This window comes from Geotrypetes seraphini, chromosome 7, assembly GCF_902459505.1.
Source record: "Geotrypetes seraphini chromosome 7, aGeoSer1.1, whole genome shotgun sequence".
In the NCBI taxonomy this organism is placed as follows: domain Eukaryota; kingdom Metazoa; phylum Chordata; class Amphibia; order Gymnophiona; family Dermophiidae; genus Geotrypetes; species Geotrypetes seraphini.
Window position 1 is genome coordinate 66,213,879 of NC_047090.1, and position 22,538 is coordinate 66,236,416.

The following is a 22,538-nucleotide window of genomic DNA, read 5'->3' on the forward strand; positions in this document are numbered from 1 at the left end:
TGACTCCCAGGCAGTGGTTTATTGCGTGATCTGCCCGTGCGGTTTATTATATATCGGACAAACTAGCAGAAAAATTAAAACACGCATTATTGAACATCTTGGTAATATCCGTAGGGGCAGAGACACAGCACCCCTGGTGGATCATTGGTTGAAGGAAAATCACTCGTTGCAAGATCTTAGATAAACTGTGCTCATACATATTAATCAATACGAAGGAGATATTTGCAAACTTTTATTACAGAAAGAACAACGATTAATTTACAATTGGAATACATTAATCCCTAATGGCTTAAATTCAGAAATCGAGTGGTTAAATATATAAAAATATATGTGTGGTGTCCCCGGGTATTTTGTCATTTCCGTTGTTTTAAGAATAATCTTTTCACCTGTTGAGAGTGTTAGCATAAGTACTTGTATTTATATCCGGGAGTTTCAGTAACTTCAACCAGTTCCTCTTCCGGTGTCAGTCCCCGATTTAGCCCGCCTGATAAGGTACGTTGAGTAACTTTACATTGTTAAGAGAGAAGTTAAACATTTGATTTAAGAAAGGTTAGATTCGGTTATAATATTGAGTAAAGTTTGTTTTATCTTTAGTCTTGTTTTTAATACTAATATGCTTTTTACTTAGACCCCTCCTGACGAAGAATACGAAACCTGGGTCGGGGGGCCAGGCATTGAAGTAAAACGCACATGGCACCTTAAATTGCACTTTAATAGCACTTCAGCACTTTCAAAAAAATGTTTTTGCACTACTTTGCACCAATTGCACAACCTATTAATGCTGCTATAGACTTTTACTGATGTTTTCCCATTTATGCTGTAAATGGTTGGAAATTGCAGAAGATAATGTGTTTTTCCATCTAAACACGTGACTTGTTGCAGCGTTCTATGAAACTGAATCTACTTTTGATAGTGGATAAGTGTCTGCTTTTTAAATGTAAACCTGCTAAGAACTTAAATACAATAATAGAGCTGTGATTCAATAAAGAATAATTGCATATTTTAAAGTCATCTGCCTTGACCTCTGAAAAAAAAACCTGAATACAAATGATAATTAACATTTTCTGTGTGTACAGTGTGCTTTGTGTTTTTTTTTAAATTTTATTGTTGGTAGATTATTTTGACTTAGTCATTTTAAAAGTAGCTCGCAAGCCAAAAAAGTGTGGGCACCCCTGCAAGACTATTATAAAAATGCACAATAAGCAAATTATAGATTTGCCTGACCCTAGTGAATACATCATGCTCTGAATATTGGTCCAAACAAGAAAATATAGGTAAGAGAATTTGGGTGTGTATTTGGGGAGAGGGAGGGGGATGAACTGGCTACAGCAGGCAAGAGATGAATCAGGCTATTGGAGAATTGTACCACTGACAGAGTCCTGTAGTCACCATAGTAGGTACCTTATTGCACAGACACCAGGAAAGAAATGAAATCAGCCCCCTGTACAAACTCACGGCACCTACTTTTTTTTTCTTAATTAGTTTTTAATTGGTTTTAATGACAATGTCAATTACTTAGGCACTGTTTGGGTACCTACTGGCAACTTCTGAAGGGAATCTAGGCCTTGGGAAAAATAGAGCCCTGGTTATCTGGCAGTAAATGCACTCCAGGATCTTTGACTGATGTCATTACTGCAGAAATGAAGACTTATTAGATATTATGATAGCATGCTGTCCAAGAATTATTTTGTGGGTTAAGGCATGCACTAAATTTGAAGTCTATGTAACATGGTCTTATGGCTGATGAACTCCACAGTCTACCCTATAATCCATCCATTCGAGCATAAGCTAACAGATGTTGCTTGAACTAATTACAGCTTTTGAATCTTTCTCACAATTACTAGAGAACGCCAATGCACTCGTGAGGAATAAAACATGAACTGATTACATGCCTTGGCTCTTTCTACAGTGTATAGACATTTATAACTGGTAATTATAGCACCAATGAAAGCGCTTCTCTTCCTGCAACTTAGTTGATACAACAGACAAAAACCTAGGAGGTAAGGGAAAATATGCTTTCTTTGTGTGAGAATGACACTTCTGCTGATTCCTAGAAGCCAAACAGCTATTTAAAGAGAAACTAGACAATTTTATTGCTAACTGATCATCTCTTTTTTTATTAAATTTTTTTTCTTAAATTTTCTGCTGACTTGTATTTCTCATTAAAAGTGCGAAATTGACAGTTCTAAACCCTAAAATTCTTTATTAAGAAAACAAGTACAACATAGGCAGAGGCAGGGCAAGTTGCCAATGTTTATTTGTTCTAATCAAATAATTCTCTAAGCTCATTCAGGCCCTATTTTACTAAGGTGAGCTAACCGATTAGCATGTGCTAAATGTTAACACGTGCATGTTAGTCTATGGACATGTTAGCGTTTAGCACACGCTAATTCGATTAGTATACCTTAGTAAAAGAGGGGGTCAGTCTTTAGCTCCACTGATGAGACGGCTAGAGAATATGTCAACTATAAGTGGCTATAAGTTGATGATAATGTGAAAAAGTCTGCACTGGAAATTTAAATGAGACTAACTCAGTTTGTATAAGTCACTTAAAAACTTTGAAATACCTTACTATACTATATAGCAGAGGTTTTAAACTGCAATCGTGGGTGGCAGAAAACCACTTTTGTTTTTAGAATATCATTAACGAATATGCATGAGATATATTTGCATACACTGCATCCTGAGTGGAGTAGAACAGGTACAAGTGGATCGATTTTTCACTCTGTCAAAAATTACAAAGACTTTGGGGGGGAACACTCGAGGTTACAGGGCAGTACTTTTAAAACCAATAGGAGGAAATCTTTTTTCATTCAGAGAATAGTTAAGCTCTGGAACGCATTGCCAGAGGTTGTGGTAAGAGCGGATAGCGTAGCTGGTTTAAGAAAGGTTTGGACAAGTTCCTGGAGAAAAAGTCCTTAGTCTGTTATTGAGAAAGACATGGGGAAAGTCACTGCTTGCCCTGGATTGGTAGCATGGAATGTTGCTACTCCTTGGGTTTTGGCCATGTACTAGGGACCTGAATTGGCCACCGTGAGAATGGGCTACTGGGTTACATTACATTAGTGAATTTTATTCCACCTTAACCTTGCAGTTCTAGGCAGATTACAAAAGAGGTATGCTGGACATTGCTGGAAGATTACAGAATTAGATACTATTTACAGGATCGGGGATAATTAAGGTGCGGCATTAGTTTGTCTTGACAAATTTTCTGAATAGCAGAGTTTTATTTCTCTTCAGAGGGTGTTATAATCATGCATTGTTATCAGTAAGTTGGAAAGGTAGTGGTCAAGTTTCACTGCCTGAGTTGCTAGTAGGTCATCGTATATCTTCTTGTGCTGTGTGCTTTTGACTGGGGAGTGAGTAAATGGAGTTCTTCTTAGCCTGGTTGAGTTGTTCTGGATAAGGCAGTCATTCAGGTAGGTGGGGGCAGCATCATTTAGGGCTTTGATTAGTAGACAGTACAATTTGAATAATATTGGTGCTTGCATTGGGAGCCAGTATGTGTCTAGGTATGTGATGATAATATGATCATATTTATTTAGTGAGTAGATTAGTCTGAGGGCTGTATTTTGTACAGTCTGTAATTGTTTTATCATGCCTGTGGAGTATGGTAGGTAAAGGGCATTGCAGTAGTCTAGAAGTCCCAGGACAAGGGATTGGACCAGGAAATGGAATTGCTCCCTGTCGAAGATTTATCGAATCTGTCGTAAATTGTGCATGACAATGAAGGATTTCTGGATGGTCTTGCTGATTTGTAGTTGCTTGGTGCAACATCTGTCTATCATCACTCCAAGGAGTTATAGGACGGATTGTATGGAGTATTTGATGGAGTTTATTTCTATTTCTGTTATGGTTGGAAATTTGTCCTTTTCGAGCAGTAGGAATTTTGTTTTGTCCTTGTTCAGTTTTAGTTTGTGGTCTTTCATTCATTTCTCAACTGTTTCTAATGTCTTTTTTGCAGTTTTCCTGTTATGATGGGTGTTGGTTGATTGAAAGGAAGGAGTAAGGTGATCTCATCTATGTAACTGTAAGATATTATACCTAAATTGTCCAAGTTGGTGCAGAAGGAGGCGACGAAGAAATTGAAAAGCATTGGAGATAGTGGTGATCCTTGGGGTACGCCGCAGTGGTTGAACCAGGTCTAAGGCTGTGGAGAGGTCAAGTTATATGACCAGTATCCTCTTGTCTTTGCTTAGGTACTGTTGGGCTGTGGCCAATGAGGAAGCTGGCTACTGTCATACTTGAGTGTTACATGAAATAGGGCACTCAGGTGTAGCTGCTGAGGCCATAGGAAGTTTGATGAAATATTTCTACTGGATTGTTATTTGATAAAATAGATATCTATGAATTTTTACAAGTATGAATTTTCTGCAGATATGAAGTAATATGAAATATAATTAAATACATTAGAGTGTGGCACAAACTTATTTAATGATTGATTAATGATTGATGAATTAGCCGTCACTCAGAATTTATATTAAAGCCATTTATTTGAGTCCGTATCAGGAGTAGCAGAAAGCTCTTCCAAGTTAGGATATGCCTTCCTTAGGCAATGCATCAGTTGTAGCCACCGGAACTGCTAACTAATAGGGATGTTATAAAAGTTTGAGAGTTCTGCAAAACTCATCCATTTACAGTGCAGCAAGCAATCTTTCAAAGTCCAAATGCCACATTTCTTCCACATTGGCCAAGAAATTGTATTATTTTGAATTGTGATCTTGGGATTATTCCATATAGGAGACTTAACTGTCTTAGACCACAATACTTCCATCAGCTTATCCATATATGAAAGAGTTGTTTTAGAAAAGGCCACAATAAGATTTGATTTAAGAGAAGGAGGCATTTCAGTGATTACTATGGATTGTAAGAGTTGTTTACTATATGTATCTTGTTCTAGCATCAACTAGCATGGGGGGTTGGGCAACTCATTTTGTGCAATCTACTGTGTGCTTTGTTGGATAATAAAAGAGATATAATAATGGTAGAAAAATGGAAAGTTAACACTACCCACATTGTCTTATCCGTGGGTGTTTACTGTTCCACAAAAACTTGTAGAGGAGAGAGTCAATATTGGAGTAGAATGATTGCTGAAAAAGACTGGTAGCATACTAAGTACATTCTATTACTATTTCTCTTATTTCTGCATTTTGACTTTTACGCAGCTTGGCATTGAAGGAAATTATAACACCATATATAAACGCCTTAAAGGTGTCCCATAAGCAGGGCCAGCTAGTATGCTCTGGTTTACTAAAGTCAAATTCCTTTATTTCTTTGTTGATAAGATTCTGAAAACCTGGTTCTTGCAGTAGTGTTGCATTAAACCTCCATTGTTTTCCAATAGGTGATGGAACACCACATTTAATATTCATTGTAATAGTTGCATGATCCGATATGGTAATAGGCATGATTGCAATCTTGGTGACATGTGAACCCATGGAATTGCTGATAAGAAAATAGTCAATACGGGAATATGATAAGTGTGAGTGAGAGAAAAAGATGAAGTTGTTAGACTTAGGTTGTGTTTGTTTCCATATATCTATCAGTTGTAAATCTTCAATCATATTGTGAAGTGATAACTATGCTTTGGGTTTCCTATATGGAAGTTGAGATTTTCTATCCATTTTTGAGTCCACAATCAAGTTAAAGTCCCCTCCTTTGATATGTAAGGAATTTACTTCAGTCAGCGACGTGGATGTGATTTCAGCAAAAAAATCAGGAGAGTCAACATTCGGACCATATATGTTAAGAATAGTATAAAGTTGATGCTGAAACTGAAAATTGGTTTTGACTCATCTGCCATTGATATCTGTTGTACTTGATATGTTAGATATGTTTAATTGTTTCCTTATCAAAGTCGCCACTCCTTTCTTATCTATAGCCGGGGAAAAGTATACAGGGTAGGACCAGGTTCTTTGAAGTTTTTTGAAATCTACTGAATTAAGATGAGTTTCCTGAAGAAGGGCGACATCTGGTGATTCCTTTTCTAAGCAAGCCATTATTTTTGTCAGTTTAATTCGATTATTTAGACCTTTGGTATTCAAAGAAATAATGTTCAGGGACATTTGATATAGAAGGAACATGTACGCATGAGATTCTTATCCAAAATTACATTAAAGCGAGCAGCCATTAGAATAACAAGAGATGTATACAGGATAGTGAACTGAGCAATAACTCTCTGTGTGACCCTAACATGATGGTTGCATCATAACAAGAAAAACAACAGATGGAGAAACAACCGAGAGGCCAAAAAGAAAAACAGCAGCCAGAAAAGCACTCAGCAAATATTGATTGAACAGAGAACGAAAATCAATTACAATGACACAATGCTATATAATAACACAATACTTGTGGATGAACATAAGATCATATATAGTAGATAATATAATAGTGATACAGTATGCTACAGAGGTTATTCTAAAATAAATAATTATCTATACAGGTGGTGGGATGAATAGTCAAACTGAAATATACTGTATACTAGTCTTTAAGCCCGTTACATTAATTAGAATAGATGTGTGTGTCTGTCTTTCTCTCTCTCCTTGGCTGCTTTCTGTCTGTTTGTCTTTCTTTCTGTCTCTCTCTTTCCTCAGCTGTCCACCACCACCCCTTGCCTGGTCCCCTGTCCAGCAGTAGCCCTTCTCCCTTCCTTGTACCTCCCCTGTGTCCAGCAGCACCCCTTCCCTGCTCCCCCTGTCCAGCAGCAGCCCTTCTCCTTTCATTTTACCTCCCCCCTGTCCAGCAGCACCTCTTCCCTGCTCCCCCTGTCCAGAAGTAGGCCTTCTCCTGTGGTGTACCAAGGGGGGGGGCAGAGGCTGGGGGGGCGGACCGCCCTGGATGGAAGCCATGATGGGGGTGCTCCCGGCCTTGGAGTCATGGCCCGGGAACTTCCCTTCTCATGACCCGACCCCAAGGCTTTTGTGCCTCCTTTTACCCGATTGCAGCAGAAAGCAACCTGCAGAAAGGATCGCGGGTACTTTAGCGATCCTTGCAGGTTGCCATAGGCCTCCGGAGTTGTCATCCCTCTGCCGCGATCCTGCCTCTGACATCAGAGGAGGGGAGGCTTTCTGCTGCAATCGGGTAAAGGGAGGTGCGGGAGGCCAGAGGGGAACACACAGGCCTTCCTGGGGGGACGGGACAATCCTTTGGGGGGGAGGTGCAGGCCTTCAGGGGGGACAGATCTTTGGGAGGAGGTGCAGTCTTTCGGGGGTGACAGGCCTTCAGGTGGGGGTATAGGCCTTCAGGGGCGTGCAGGCCTTCAGGGGTGACAGACCTTTGGGGGAGTGTAGGCCTTCAGGGGTGGGGTGTAGGCCTTCATGGCGGGTGCAGGCCTTTAGGGGGACAGACCTTCGAGGGTACGCCACTGGCGTTCTCCCTTCCTTTTACCTCCCCCCTGTCCAGCAGCACCCCTTCCCTGCTCCCCCTGTCCAGCAGTAGGCCTTTTCCCTTTGTTTGACCTCCCCCCTGTCCAGCAGCACCTCTTCCCTGCTCCCCCTGTCCAGCTGTAGGCCTTCTCAAACAGCCACCGCCGCTCAAATGACTGCACACACCAAGTTGTCGCGCGCCGCAAAAAGAATACGGCCACGGAAGGACACAGCATGCTGTCAGGGATCACAGTCTCCGGGTTTTATTATAGAGGATACCAAATGTAGTGCAAAAAATCTTACCCATTGAAATAGCATAGTATATGCAAAAGTATGAGACACAGATATAAGTGTAATCAGAGGAAGGCCTACAGAGTAGTATCAGTATATTAGGCATATCAGCTCCACACAGAACTATTACTGAGTACCAACAAACAGGTGTCAGGGGCAGTGTATCAGTCAGGGATCTACTACTGTGAGGGGATCACCAATTTATGCCATAGCAAGGTAGGAAAACATATATCTAGAAGAAATGCCTAAGCTGGAGTGAGGTAAAAGTAAGGAGAGCTAATTATACCAATATTGAGACCACATGGAGCCTACTACTAGAGCAGAGGCACAAAGGTATGCCAGAGCAAGACAGTATTGAGGGTAATCTGACAACAATAAAAGTGGAATATCAGATGACATACTTCTAAGAGAGAGGTACAAAATGTACATTAGAGAAATACCATACTAAGAAGAGACAAAATTACTATGCAGTGCAGTAAATCTGCAGAGAAGTTGGATATCAAATTACACATTAACTACATAAAAAACTAGTTTTACAGAGGTGAATATATATAACAATCCATATGAGAATATTGAATGGATTTGTATTTACAATGTAGGGTTGAAACACTTTGCTGTTATAGATGCACAGTAATGCAAGTGATGTGGTAAAGAAAACAACAGTTGATGTAGGTATTTAGTTCCTGACATTATAGTGTCAGGAACTAAATACCTACTTATACAGACAGTAACTGTTCAGTGAGAATTTATAGCTAACAAGTGATCATAAGTAAGCATCAATTCCTAGGGTCATTAAATGTAGAGGATATGCATTAGAAAATATCTAACTATTATCCAAAATAATGCAAAAGATTATTTCCCCAACTATTTCTGAAGACTAATGAGAACCGCTTTTAAGACGCAATTTCCCTTCCCTATCTGTTTTTTTCCCCTTCCCCTCTTGCCTCCCTTTAATTTTTATTTTAACTTTGATGTAATTTTGAATCTTTCCCTTCCCCAGCACTTAGCTCTCAACATAAAACAAATCATTCTTCAACATTGGCATATAGCCAAATTAACTTTGGGTTCTGAATGTGACCCCCCTACATTTGTGTACAAAAGGTCCAAAAATCTAGGGCAACTCATTACTCCATATAGGGAACAATTTGAATACAATTCAGTTGGCCACTACACATGTGGGCATTGCCAGTGGTGCGAATTTGCCCTCACAGGTGAAAGTTGGGAACATCCTCAAACTGGGCAAATCTATCATGCCAAATCTAAAACTGATTGCAATTCGACACATGTAATCTATATGATTACATGTCCCTGTCCAAAGCTGTATATAGGTCGCACCACTAGGGCTATGATAATACGACTCAATGAACACAAGTCTAGGGTCCATACAGGTGCTGAAACGGCTCCCTTGGTCCGCCACTAGACATTACTCAAACATAAGATCTCTGATTTGAGGTGGCGGATCATAGATAAGTTACATGTTGGGTGGGAGGGAGGTAACTTAGAACATATACTCAATATCAAAGAACTTCGCTGGATGTTCATACTGAATACAACGAGCCTTCATGGCCTTAACCTCACGAGCGACTGGATGACATCTGCCATCTAAAGTCCGTTTTTGACTTACTTTCCTCGTTTCGATTTTTACAATGTATCAGTATGGTTTTTTAAATACGTTCATTCACATTCTTTACTTTCCCCCCTGGAACGTTGGATTGGTTGGAGTTTCTTTTTGTTCATTGGATAGTTTGGGTCATATGATAGGGGGAGGTTCTATATCAGCTCCACTTTGAACGCCACAGCCATATTGCAGCCCCGGATAATTTCACCACGGACTAGCGTTATGTTATAAATTCTGGATAATTCTGGTAAATATAACATTAAATAGCTGTTTTCTGTGCTGTTTATTACCTGGTTTGCTGATTTATTGATTATCTTGCAGCTCTTCATGTCCCCGACCCTGAAGAAAACCTTGAAACGCGTCGGTGGGGAATGAAGCAGACCCGGTTCAAAAGCTAAGTCACTTTATTGCACAGAATCTTCTAAAGATTTGCTTTTAGATAGCATCGTTACTTTATAAATTATAAACTACAGTACGTAAATAAGTGCACATTAGTTCAAAATATATCACACAATATAATGTTCCAGTGAGGACGTGCTACCACACTACTTCTTGGTGTGGCATTCTGAAGAGCATGTGTGATTTGAACATGTGAATTGTGGAGTATAGTGGTGTACTGTTATTCATCGTTTGACAGTTAGACATCAGTGCCTTTCCTTGTTTTGAACTGTATAATATTAGTCACAGTAATTTACTTAGTAAAATGAATCCAAGAGTATATGATATTAAATGAGCCCTTTCTCAATAACGTGACAGTGAATTTGCCTAGTTATACTATAAAGAACAATCCGTGAAAAATACATTCTATATGTAATAATGAAGGTATGTATGGCTATAGGTAATTGAGGCCAGCAGGTAAGTAAAACAAACAAAAAAATCTCACAATCAAATCTGCCCTTGTATGTGAGTGGAATCACATCACCCAGAGAACGTGACCAATATACCTTAAATCAGAGGCTAAAGAATCATTCCATAGATTGACATAGGGGCTCTATTACGAAAATGTGTTAAAATCTGGGTTTAACATATTTTACTGTTGGAGTTTCCTGTGTGCTAAGCCCAGATTTAATGTGTCCATATTGAGAGCTTGTAAACATTGTTTTTGTAGGTCCTGTGCTCATTTTTCCATTAGTGCATAGGACTTTAGAGAGTACTTTAGGATGCATAGGATGTGGGAGTACTTTAGAGTGTCTAGGTTACCCATTCCAGAAGGGAGACTTTTTGGCTAGTCTTGATTTTAAAATTACATCCCAAAGCAGAGTAGTATTTGTAGTCCATGATTCTATCCATTGAAATCAGTTCTTCAGGTCCCATAATGTACCAGGATGAGGTTGGCAGAAATCTAAGACTAGCCAAAAAATCTCCCTCTGAAATGGATAATCGGGTCACACTAGAGTACTTACCGCTTTCTATTTAGGAAGCACTAGGTGCTCCTTTGTTAAATCTGTGCTGTCCAGTTAGCATGTGCTAATATGAATGTAATAGCTTCCTTACCCATTCCCCACCCATGACATGCATCCTCCCTAAAATATCTAAAATAAATAATGCATGATTGCACTTGCAAACTGGCAAATTATTGCAAAATGTTTCAACGCGTTTTGCAGTAAGTCTTTTTTTTTTACACATGAAGGGATTGATTCTGTATAGGACACCGGACTCGGCGGCCGCCTAAGAAGCAGCCGAGAATCATGCACTGGTGTTCCATACAGAATTGGGTCTATCTTAAGGCAGAGACACCTTATCCACTGATTCTGTAACTGGCGCCCATGTCAACCGGTGCTGTACCTTCACTGTAGGGGACCAGTTAGATAATCATGCCTGACTGATAACAAAGATAGGTGGCTCAGCTGCCTATCTTTGCCGTGAGATCACTTGCCATCAGCTGATCACAGCACAGCTGAGCCAGCAGGAATACCCAAAACTGTAGCTTCGAGGAGTCCTTCCAGCTCAGCTAATCAGGAGAAAAATACCCCTGCTGTGAGCAGCTGAGCCGGCTGCGGCAGAAGACCCTCCAGACACCCACCACCAAGATCGGCAGGAAGGATTCCCACTCCCTCCTGCCTAACAGCCGCCTTCACCCATCCTCGAAATCAGTAGGAGGGAATCCAACTCCCTCCTGCCTAACACCCCCAATACCCCACACACACATCTCCGATCGATAGGAGAGATGCCCACTCCATCCTGCCACTGGGCCCCCTCTATCCCCTGCCACTCCAACACCTCATCCTGACACCTCCCTACACCACAAAACCCCACCCTGACACCCCCAGCACCCCCAAGGGCCTGATTCTGTAAATGGTGCCTGCCACGGTAGGCGCCTATAAAATAGGTATCTATCGCATGTCAAACACTGGTAGGTACCGCGTGCAGAATCGTGTCTATTTTTTGTACAGATGCCTTAAATGTAGGCTAATATTTTATAGGCCTATATTTAAGGCATCTGACTCACACCTACAGAAGCACCTAGGCACGCCTATGGATACCTAAGGCTATTTCCAGTAAAAGCCATGCCTAAGCTGGCCTTAAGCATCTGTAGGCGTGCCTAGGCGCTTCCGTAGGTGCAAACTGTATATCAAATTAAACATTAAAAGAAAAATCCTCAAAATCGGGTGTTAGTGTAAATCATGTTTTATTGATGTACAATCGGCAAACACACAAAACAAAACAAGAGTATAACATGGTCGAGAAAACCAAAAGTACAACAAAACAAGTTTTTCAAATAAACCCCCGTCCCCACCTCTATCCACTCCCGATTGTAAACATGCCACCACACTGGAATCCCACCCCCCATACTCCATCCCATCACCCCAAAGAAAACAAAGAGAGCAGAGAAACTGCTGAGCAAGCACCGAACAGAACAACCCCAACCACCCTCCCACAGAATCTATCCCCACCCTCCCCAACTTACATACAACACTCGCCTGTACATCCATACCAACCATCCACTCTCAGCCAAACATCATACCAACCATCCCGGGGAAGCAGTCAAGGGCATGCGGTATCAACATCTAGAACGAGTTTAAGACCAGACTTCTGGCCCTAGGGGAAAGTGATTGAATATAGGAATCCCAGATCTGCAAAAAAAACTTGTTTTCCGCTTGAATAACAAGCCGGCATGGCGTTGCTCCAAGAGCATCAAATTATGAAAGCAATTCCTCCAAGCCCAGTAAGCAGGTACGGTCGATTGCATCCAGATACTAAGTATGATCTTCTTACCTATAACAGCAGCCTTCCGAATCAACATCCAATGTCCCCGAGCAGACACCCTCAAAGATTCATACTGATTCAGAAGTAAGCCTACCGGCGACATCGAAAGAGATTGGCCAAAAAGCCTTTCCAGAAAGCGGAGTACGGCCCTTCAAAAATCTTTCACATGAGGGCACCCCCAAAAAACAAGAAAAAATGAATTACAGCCCTGTTGACATTTAGGGCAGGTCGGGGAAGAAATACCGCCAGCTATGTGCACCTGCTCTTGGGAAAAATATGCTCGATAGACCACCCGAAATTGGCATTCCTTCAGTTCGGCGCTAATAGATATAGAAGAAATACGATTTATAAGGGAAGGAAAATTCAAGGACTTGACAGGTATACCCAGATCTCTCCCCCAGTGATGTCCCAAAGCCTCATAAGACTTCCGAAGAGAGAGACGCTGTAAAGCGCTATGCAACGCAGACGCTGTCAGGCCATTATCATGAAATTGGGCAAAAAAGAGATGAAATTGGTGTCCCAAACGAAACCTAGGCACGGGTGAGCTAAGGACTCCACATAATGATGAATTTGTTTATAGGCAAATAAACCTCCCACCCCCAAGGGATGGAGTATGGGAAGAGCTCCCCAAGATTTCATAGCATCCTCAGCGTCCAATAAATGTTCAAGAAGAAACAAACCCTCTCAAGACCATCTCGCAAAGATGGGGTTATTGCTGCCAGGAAAGAACTGCGGATTCTCCCAAATAGACAACTGATCGAGACCTGAGGGTCCTCCCCCAACAACCTGACCAAGGCCCTCCAGCAAAAGCTCCAAGACCGAAGAAGAACACTGGAACGAAATGCAGGGGGCAAAAGGTGGACGGGTATCTGAGACGCGCTACAGGAGGGTGTGATAAGCAGGAGCACGCTACAGGGCTTCAAAGAAGGTCTGGACAGGTACCTGGAGGACAAAGGGATTGAGGGGTACAGATAGGAGTAGAGGTAAGGTTATAGGGACAGGATTATTAGAGGTAAATTATAAAATTAGTCAGAGACCACTGTTCAGGCAGTGGGCCTGATGGGCCGCCACGGGAGCGGACCGCTGGGCGAGATGGACCTCTGGTCTGCCTCAGCGGAGGCAACTTCTTATGTTCTTATGTTCTTACAAAGAAAACAGGTGCCAAGGATGAAAAAGAGCAGATTTGAAGTCCCGAGAAAGATAATCATCCCTCTGTAAGCACCAATTACCCAAGAAACGAAGCATGCAAGCCAAGTTAAACATGCCAATATCCAGAAGTCCCAAACCGCTGGACCTCCCCGGGCCAAACAAGTAAGTTAGCGAGATCTGAGACTTCTTACCCTGCCAAAGGAAGCGAGTCAACTGCCGATGAAGCTGTTGAATATCCAGGCGCCGAAGACAAAGAGGCAGAAGCTGGAACATGTATAGCCAGCGGGGAAAAACACCCATCTTATACAATTGAACCCTACCATAGAAGGAAAGAGGCAGGGACATCCACTGCACGAAACTACAAGTCGTAGTGTCCAACAAAGCATCAACATTAGCATGATAGAGCAATCCCACACAGCTCGTGAGCTGCACACCCAAATACTTGAACGAGCCGTGCACCCAATGTAAAGGAAACCGTCCCGGCCACTCCCGACATACAGATTCTGTAGTAGCTAGTGCCGATGATTTATCATAATTAGCTGAAAGCCAGAAAAATCACCATACTCCTCGAAAAGCGACATAAGAGTTGGGAAGGAAGCCCACAGGGAAGTCAAATAAACCAACAAATCGTCCACAAATGCTGAAATCTTAAACTCATGGCCTCCAAGATGGACTCCCCGAACCTCCGTATTGGCAGACATCTCTCAAATTAAAGGATCTAAAGTGAGCGTCAAAACTGGCTAACAAAGAAGAGACCCTCTCCCGCTCCACCCACTCTAGGGATGCCAAGACAGTGCGTAGATTCCGAGTTGAAGACCAACCCTGGACAAATCCAACCTGAGGATCCGCTATAAGCGAGAGCAAAATCCCTGCCAGCCGGTTGGCTAATAATTTAGCAAAAAACTTTGCTTCAGCATTCAAAAGGGAGATGGGGCTGTAAGAGGAGGCCTGTAATGGATCCTTCCCAGGCTTAAGCAAAACAACAATCTGAGCCACCTGAAGAGAAGGCGGAAGAGCCCCATCTCATACCATGCCATTAAACATGTCAACCAGAACAGGACAACAAAAAATGGGGCCTGTAAACGTACATTCTGAGTCTCTGACACCACCGGGTGAGAGACCTGATCTAAATAGAGGTCCCCCGCCAGCGAAGAAGCCTGCGGAGCATCATACAACTCCTGAAAATAATGTTGAAAGACCGCTGCCAAATCTTCATCCCTGTGGACCAGACCCCCATCTGCCTTAATGGAAGATACAACTGTTTATGGAAAAATTGTTTTGGTGTTGTGGCAACTTTGTATGAGGGGCTGCTGAAAAGTTCTCAGCCCAACCAAGAAAAGAATGATGTGGAGCAATGAAACTTGAGTTATTCCTAAAGTGAACATATGTCCTGTTTTGAACAGGACCGTCCTGTTTTTAGATCGCCTGTCCCATTGTCCCCACGCACAGCTTCGGGATGCCGAAATGTCCCATTTTCAGAGAGAGTGTCCCGAAGCTGTGCGTGGGGACAACGAGACAGGCGATCGCAGAGCCTGGGCTTTCTCCCTGCTTCCCCGCCCACCGCCACCACAACTGCAGGAAAGGAAGGTCCAGGTGCCAGCCCATAAGCCTTCTCCCCGACATCAATTCTGTTGCCTTTCTCCTGGACCTGCTTAGACATACTGGACATCAAAAAGTCAGAGGTTTGTCGCACAACATACCATAAAACTTTCCCCAGTGGCATGATAAAGCCATGATCTCTGTAATACAGAGTTATCCTCAGGCAGGCAAGCAGGATGTCTGGCTTGCTTCAGGGGAGGGGGTGGGACAGGCTGGAAGGCAGTGAGGGGGGACATAGGAAGGAGGGAGGGAGGAAGGAAGGAGAGAGAGAGGCAGAGAAAAGGGGGGGGGGGGGATTAAGCAGAAGAAAGACAAGAGAGAAAGGCCTGGATCAAAGGGGAAAAACAGGAGGCAGATGCTGTACTATGGGAGGTGAAGAACCAAAAATAGAAACTGCAGTAATGGTGTACAGGACGCCAAGTCTTTAATTAACAATCATAAAAATAAAAATAAGATCATAAAACAGTTTGTATCCAAAAAGGACTGATAAGATCAGATCCGACATGGTCCGTGTTTTGAAGAAACTCTCCTTCCTCAGGGGTCCTAGAGTGTGTCAATACAAGAGAACCTGATGGATAACAACTGGATAAAAACTGGAAGCAGCAGTGAATAGCTATGAGAGCTCCTATGTGGTGCAAGGCAAAAAACGAAAGGTGCAGTCAGAAGAGACAGAGGGGGAGAAACCCTGAGGAAGAACAGAGAAATGGAAGATCATAACAGAGGAGGGAGAGAGAGGGAGACCTGGAACAAAGGTGTTGGTAGGTACAAAAGATAACTGACACTGGATCTGGGGAGGGTAACCGTGGGAACAGAGAGAGAAAGAGACTTGGACCCAAAGGGGATGGGGCTGGATTATGAAAGAAATGTTGGATGCGAAAGAAAGAAATACTGGATGCACAATCAGAAAGAAGTGCAACCAGAGACTCGTGAAATAACCAGACAACAAAAGTAGGAAAAATGATTTTATTTTCAATTTAGTGATCAAAATGTGTCAGTTTGAGAATTTATATCTGCTGTCTATATTTTGCACTATATTTGTCTATTTTTCTATAGTTACTGAGGTGACATTGCATATTTTAAAATCATCTGTCTTGACATCTTTGAAACCCCTCCGAATATAAATGATAATTAACATTTTCTCTGCGTACAGTGTGCTTTGTGGGTTTTTTAAAAAAATTTTGTGGTTACCATTATGAATTAATAAGATATTGTGTGTACATGAAAAATGAATGGAAGAAATTGGGGGCATCGATAGGGTGGGATAGGAGGTGGAGCTAGGGCAGGATTGGGGGAGGGACTGAAAATTAATAGATGTCCCCTTTTGATGAAAAAAAATAATGGTCCCGTTAGTTATTCCATACTTTTCTTGACAATGATATGAGGGCTGAGCTGGGGCATAATGGGGTGTGGAACTGGGCGGGCCTGGGGAGCGGATCTAGGGGGGGGGGGTCCAGATTTTTACTGATGTAAAAGCTGGTAACCCTACCTTTCATATTTCAATAAGGTTAACTGATTATATTGTATCCACAGATGCAGCAATTAAAGTCCCCTGATTAAGCATTTAATGAAATAGGTCCTAAGGAAAGATAAGCATTTGCTATTTGTGCTTTATATTCAAATGTTTGATACAACATTACAGCACTGAGTGGGACAAATAAAAGTTGGATTTAAATGGTGAAGCACATTTTGAAGATTGAGGATGGAGGTTTTTTAAGCCAATGAAAGACAGATTAGTATCAGCATTTTCAACATTGCAGTTGTGCACAGCAGGATATCTGAGGCTTTTTCCTTCACAGTTAATTAAATTGTAGCTTATGTGTCTTGTGGGTTTTGGATTCCACTGGTTAATTGAGTTTTCAGTATAAGAGGCTACTGAAAAGTTCTCAGCCCAGCCAACAAAGTTGGGGCAGTCTCCATCGAAGTTTTAACATTTTTAGGACCCCTAAGGAAGAAGTGTTTTTTGAAACATGGGCCAAGTTGGGTCCTGGCTTTTAACGCAAAGTGAACTATATCTTTTGGATACAAAATGTCTGTTAAATCAAATTAAAGGCCTGTACCTAGTATATGTGACACCTGAGGCCCTTCATTTTTTGACACCCCCCCGCCCCATCTGTATAAAAAACATGATTTTTAGTAACAATCCACATGTTGCACAACAAGAGTGTACCTAGGAAAAGGCAGCATCTTACATACTGCAGGGAGCAGTAGAACAAGAATACACCCATTGTAAAACAAAATGAGTCAGACTGGTATGGATTAAGCCTGTACAGTCAATGCTAACAGAGAACCATGTTCTGCAAGCAGGATGAGACTGGAGAGAGCTTGGACAGCAACTTAAGCATTTGGAACCTAGGACAATACCAAGTGGACTTTACAGTCTATGACCCAGAAATAACAAAGAAGAGACAAGTTAATTTTATCATGTATCTTTAATGGGTATTGTAAGGATTGTAGTGGCCCCACAATGTTAGGTTGTAGGGGTTATGTGAGGCGCCCTTACAAATGCCAGGTCCCAGGTTCAATACCCTCACAGAACATTCACCAGGAGTAGAATCAAATAAGAAACACAGCCAGAGGTGATTGCATAAAGAATATATTATAGAAATAGGCTTACAGAAAAGTAAGATTCATCCATAGATAGGCCAGAGAGAAGCAAAAGGAGCCAGAGAGCAAGAGAAGCAAGACAAGGGGGGTGATGTTGCAAGGGGGCTTTTATAGTTTGCAAACTTATTCTAAATATAGAATCTATTGAGCTTCAATAGAAGTTAAGCATCCCCATCCTTAATAAACTTGTGCTAGACAGGAAAAGAATAGACGGAAGTCAAATGTCATTTCCAATATGCCTCTGACAATAGTTTCTGATTAACCTTAGTTATCTGTGCCCCTGGACCCATTGTATTTCCTAAGCTGTCCATCCTTAGCATCAGACATTAACACATCTTCTTAACACCTCTTAGAGCACCTTTTTACTGCCAAGTCCTCTAAGCACTGATTGAATTAGGGTTATTTGAAACAGTCTGCCTGGATGCTTACTGTATGTGATATATCTGCATCAACATCCCAGAGTCAGATTGATATAATTTCCCATAGGCCTGTGCTGACATTAGTTATGCCAACTGAAAATGCTGATTGCTAGCAATAGCTATACTGATAGGTATAACTAATGGGCAGACTGGATGGACCATTCAGGTCTTTATCTGCCGTCATTTACTATGTTACTATGTCGTTCGAACACACAGCACAGAAAACACCTTCACCCAGTATGGAATATGTAATCACAAACTACCCCCCCCCCCTTTTTTTTTTTTTTTTTAATAAAACTGTAATGCGGTTTATTTATTTATTTCTAAAATTTCTTAACCACCTATAACTAAGCAGCTTACAGCATAAAACATTTACAATGATTCAAAGAACAACATATAATAATACTTCCAGTACACACATTTAATCCACTAAAAATATCAGGGAACTATAGTAGGATTACATATCATCAATCGTTAATGACTCAAGACCATTGTTCATAGTTCAGATTCCTCTTTAAACATCTCCCTTCCACATAGCATCATAAGAAGGCATTTACATACAATTGAGTTTTTAACATGATTCGCTTAAACTGTAATTGATCCAAATAGGTTCTCAGGATGCCAGAATTCCTATGAACGTCGGAGCTGTTACTGCTGTGGCCGGCACTAATATCCACACTACAGTTTTGTAAAAAAGGGGGGGGAAGTAAAATAGAAATATGTAGACAAAATTCCCCTCCCTGGTGCAACCCAAGATGCACCAGGGAGGGGAAAGCCCATTTGAGGCAATGCAGCAGCTGGGAGGAGGGAATCCATATCCCTCCGGGTCATCTATTTTGAGTTAAGGGGGAGGGAGGTCACTTGAAAGCGGGGGATCAGTTGGGTCAGTTCGCAGAGGGGATTTTAGGGCAGCAGCAGAGTGGGCATCTCTCCTGCAGCAACAGCTGGGTCATGGCGGGGATTTTAGGGCAGCAACAGTGTGGGCATCTCTCCTGCAGCAACAGCTGGGTCAAGGCGGGGATTTTAAGCAGCAGGAGAGAGTGGGCATCTCTCCCGCTGTTGATGTGTTTTGGGGGGAGGGGTTCTTGACAGTGATTTTTCAGCACATGTACCCATCGCTATTACCAGTGATGGGCGCATGAAAATTTAGCAAATCTTTGCTGCTGTCCTCTGACTTTATTTGCATGCGTGATTTTTTTGAGAATGTCTTAATTTTTTAGATTCGCTATCAAAACCACTGCGTTAGCAAACCATCGCATTTTAACGTGGGTTTTTGAGAATCGTGGCCTAAGTGCTTTAAAAATGAGCCCCATAAACAATGTGCATATACAGAAAAGTATATATAACATAAACAATTTTTTTTTTCCATGCACATGGCACACCTCTCAAAATCCCAACAATGTCAGCATCCCTTGTAATGTCTATTAGCATGCCCTAAGCTATAGTAAAAGGGCCCCTAAATTATTTGGTGAACAAAATACACAGTATTTTGGCTGACTGATTATTTCCTTTCCTTGTAGATAAAGGGACATGTGTACAATAATCTCATTTCTGCATCACCAGTGTTGATTAAGCTTTTATTTCCTGTCAGAAGCCTTCATTATGAGATGTTGTTATTTTCTTAGGATTTTTATTTTATAGCAAAGGGAAACAGGGAAATGCCATAGTCATAAACGACAAATCCAGGGATTAGACATTGAACCTGAAATAATAGTTCAATGCGCCAGAGAACAGAAACAGCACTGTTATGACACAAGGTAAGCAGGAGAAAAAATGGTGATATTTCCCTACAATATTGTTCTTATGGAGCCCTAAAGAGCTGCCAGCTGTGTTTCATAGATGTTGGCATATTGTCAGGCGGTTGCATATGAAGAAAATGATGAGTTCTGCTATTTGATAATCAGTAACAGATTAGCCTGGCCCACCTTTATGCAAGTTACATAACTGCCTGTGGGTTGTTAGTGACAGATTTTAGTGAAAGATAGATTCCTTGTTAATGAGAGTTCTTTCGCATATTTGAGAACATCTTAATTAAGATGATACAGGAACTTTCCTCCAAAGAAACCTCATCAGTCTTAGCTCATTAGGGAGTCTCACTAAAATTCTGACTCAAGATGCAGTCTAATACAGTAAAACCGTGGATTGCAAGTAACTTGGTTTGCAAGCGTTTTATAAGACAAGCAAAACATTTTATTCAATTTTAACTTGATATTCAAGCAATGGCTTGCAATACAAGTACATAGAGTATACACACATCACAACTGAGCTGATGGTTCTTCTCTCTCTGATGCTGCGGGAGTGTAGTGACTGTTCTAAATGAGTGAGGTCTTGCAATACAACTATGTATAGTATTTTTTATTAAAGTTGTTGGGTTGTGGAACGAATTGTCTGAGTTTCCATTATTTCCTATGGGGAAATTCGCTTTGATATACGAGTGCTTTGGATTACAAGCATGCTTCTGGAACGAATTATGCTCGCAAACTAAGGTTTTACTGTATTTGTTTTCCATGGAAATGATTTCCCATTCAGCTTTTGCTTTGTTTTACTTTGCAACTTTTTCATGGCATTCTGTTTTTAGGAAAATGAAAAGCCCTTTTAAAATGTATGATTAGAGGTTCTTACTTCAGAATTGGGAGAACAGAGCAGACCTGGAATTGTTCCTCTGGCTATTTTATCACCAAGATATTAAAGAACATGGACATTCACTTCCATACATATCTGTATGTGTTTTAAAAATAATTTCCTGAGTATGCTTAGTGCAGCCTCGCTCTCCTCTTTAATTTCTTAGGCACTCTCTCTGGAGATTTTCCTTTCTCTGTCATTTAGGGCTCCTTTTACAAAGGTGCGTTAGGGCCTTTAGGTGTGGAATAGCGCATGCTAAATTGCCACATGCGCTAGACCTTAACACCAGCATTGAGCTGGCGTTATTCTAGAAGCATACCGCGCGGTTTAGCGCACGGTAATTTTGTGTGTACGCTAAAAACGCTAGCATACCTTAGTAAAAAGAGCCCTTAGTTACTCTTGCACTAATATGGAATTTTAAAAATTATACAAATAGGGGTATATATTCATCCAGTGGCAGTCAGCATTTTGTAGACCACCATTTATATGATCCCTGGATATTCAATTGTGACCATGTCTGAGTACCAGCATTGAATATCCAGGCATAAGCAGCTGGCTAACACTTATGCAATTAAGTGAAATATTACTTTACATTAGTGATTTCTATTCCGCTATTACCTTGCGGTTCAAGGCAGATTACATCCAAACTAAAATAAGAATTACATTCAAAATTTGAAGGAATAGAATAAGTGATGACATAAAAGTTTTAAGGTAATAAAACGTTGGGTAAAGAGTTACCAACGGGAAGTAGAGGTCTTTAGGAGATAAGAATAGGGTGAATTATGGGGTTTTAGATAACGTTTGGTAGATAGAAGAATATTAGAGAGTACTAAGGGTATAGAGAGTGTTGGATGTTGGGTTGGGATTGGTCGTGCTGGATAGGTTTTATGTATTTTTTGAAGAGTATGGTTTTAATATCTCTCTTGAAGGTTTTGTAGTTTTGTAGTTGAAGATAACATTCAGTACTTAAGTGTACAAGGGGCCACTGAAAAGTTTTCAGCCCAACCAAGAAGAGAATAATGCAGAGCCATGAAAATTACAAGTTATTCCACACTGTTCTTGACACTTTTCATTTCAATTATATAAAATGAAACAAAAAATATCGTTTACAAAAGTTGGATAGTTCAAAGTCTAATAGATGCTGGCACTGTCATCTTGATGTAGGGACACTGGATCACTTGTTTTATTGTCTGTTGATACTCAATTTTTGGAAATCAATATGGGGGAAAATTAATATGCTACTCAGTGTCTCTATGCCATTGACTTATGATGTGGTTTTATTTGGAACATTATTGAGACCTAAGAATCCAATTGACACATACAAAAGTAGACTTTTGATTATGACGGGGTCACTATGCAAATGATAACTAGGAACTGGAAAGCACAGTTACATACCGTAACAGGTGTTATCCAGGGACAGCAAGCAGCTATTCTCACTAATGGGTGACGTGATCCAACGGAGCCCCGATGCAGACGCCTCACAAGCAGACTTGCTTGAAGAAACTCAAAGTTTCGAATCACCCGCACCGCGCATGCGCGAGTGCCTTCACGCCCAGCACAGGGCGTGACTCCTCAGTTCAGATAGCTAGCAGAGAAGCCATCCCGGGGAGATGGGTGGGTCGTGAGAATAGCTGCCTGCTGTCCCTGGATAACACCTGTTACGGT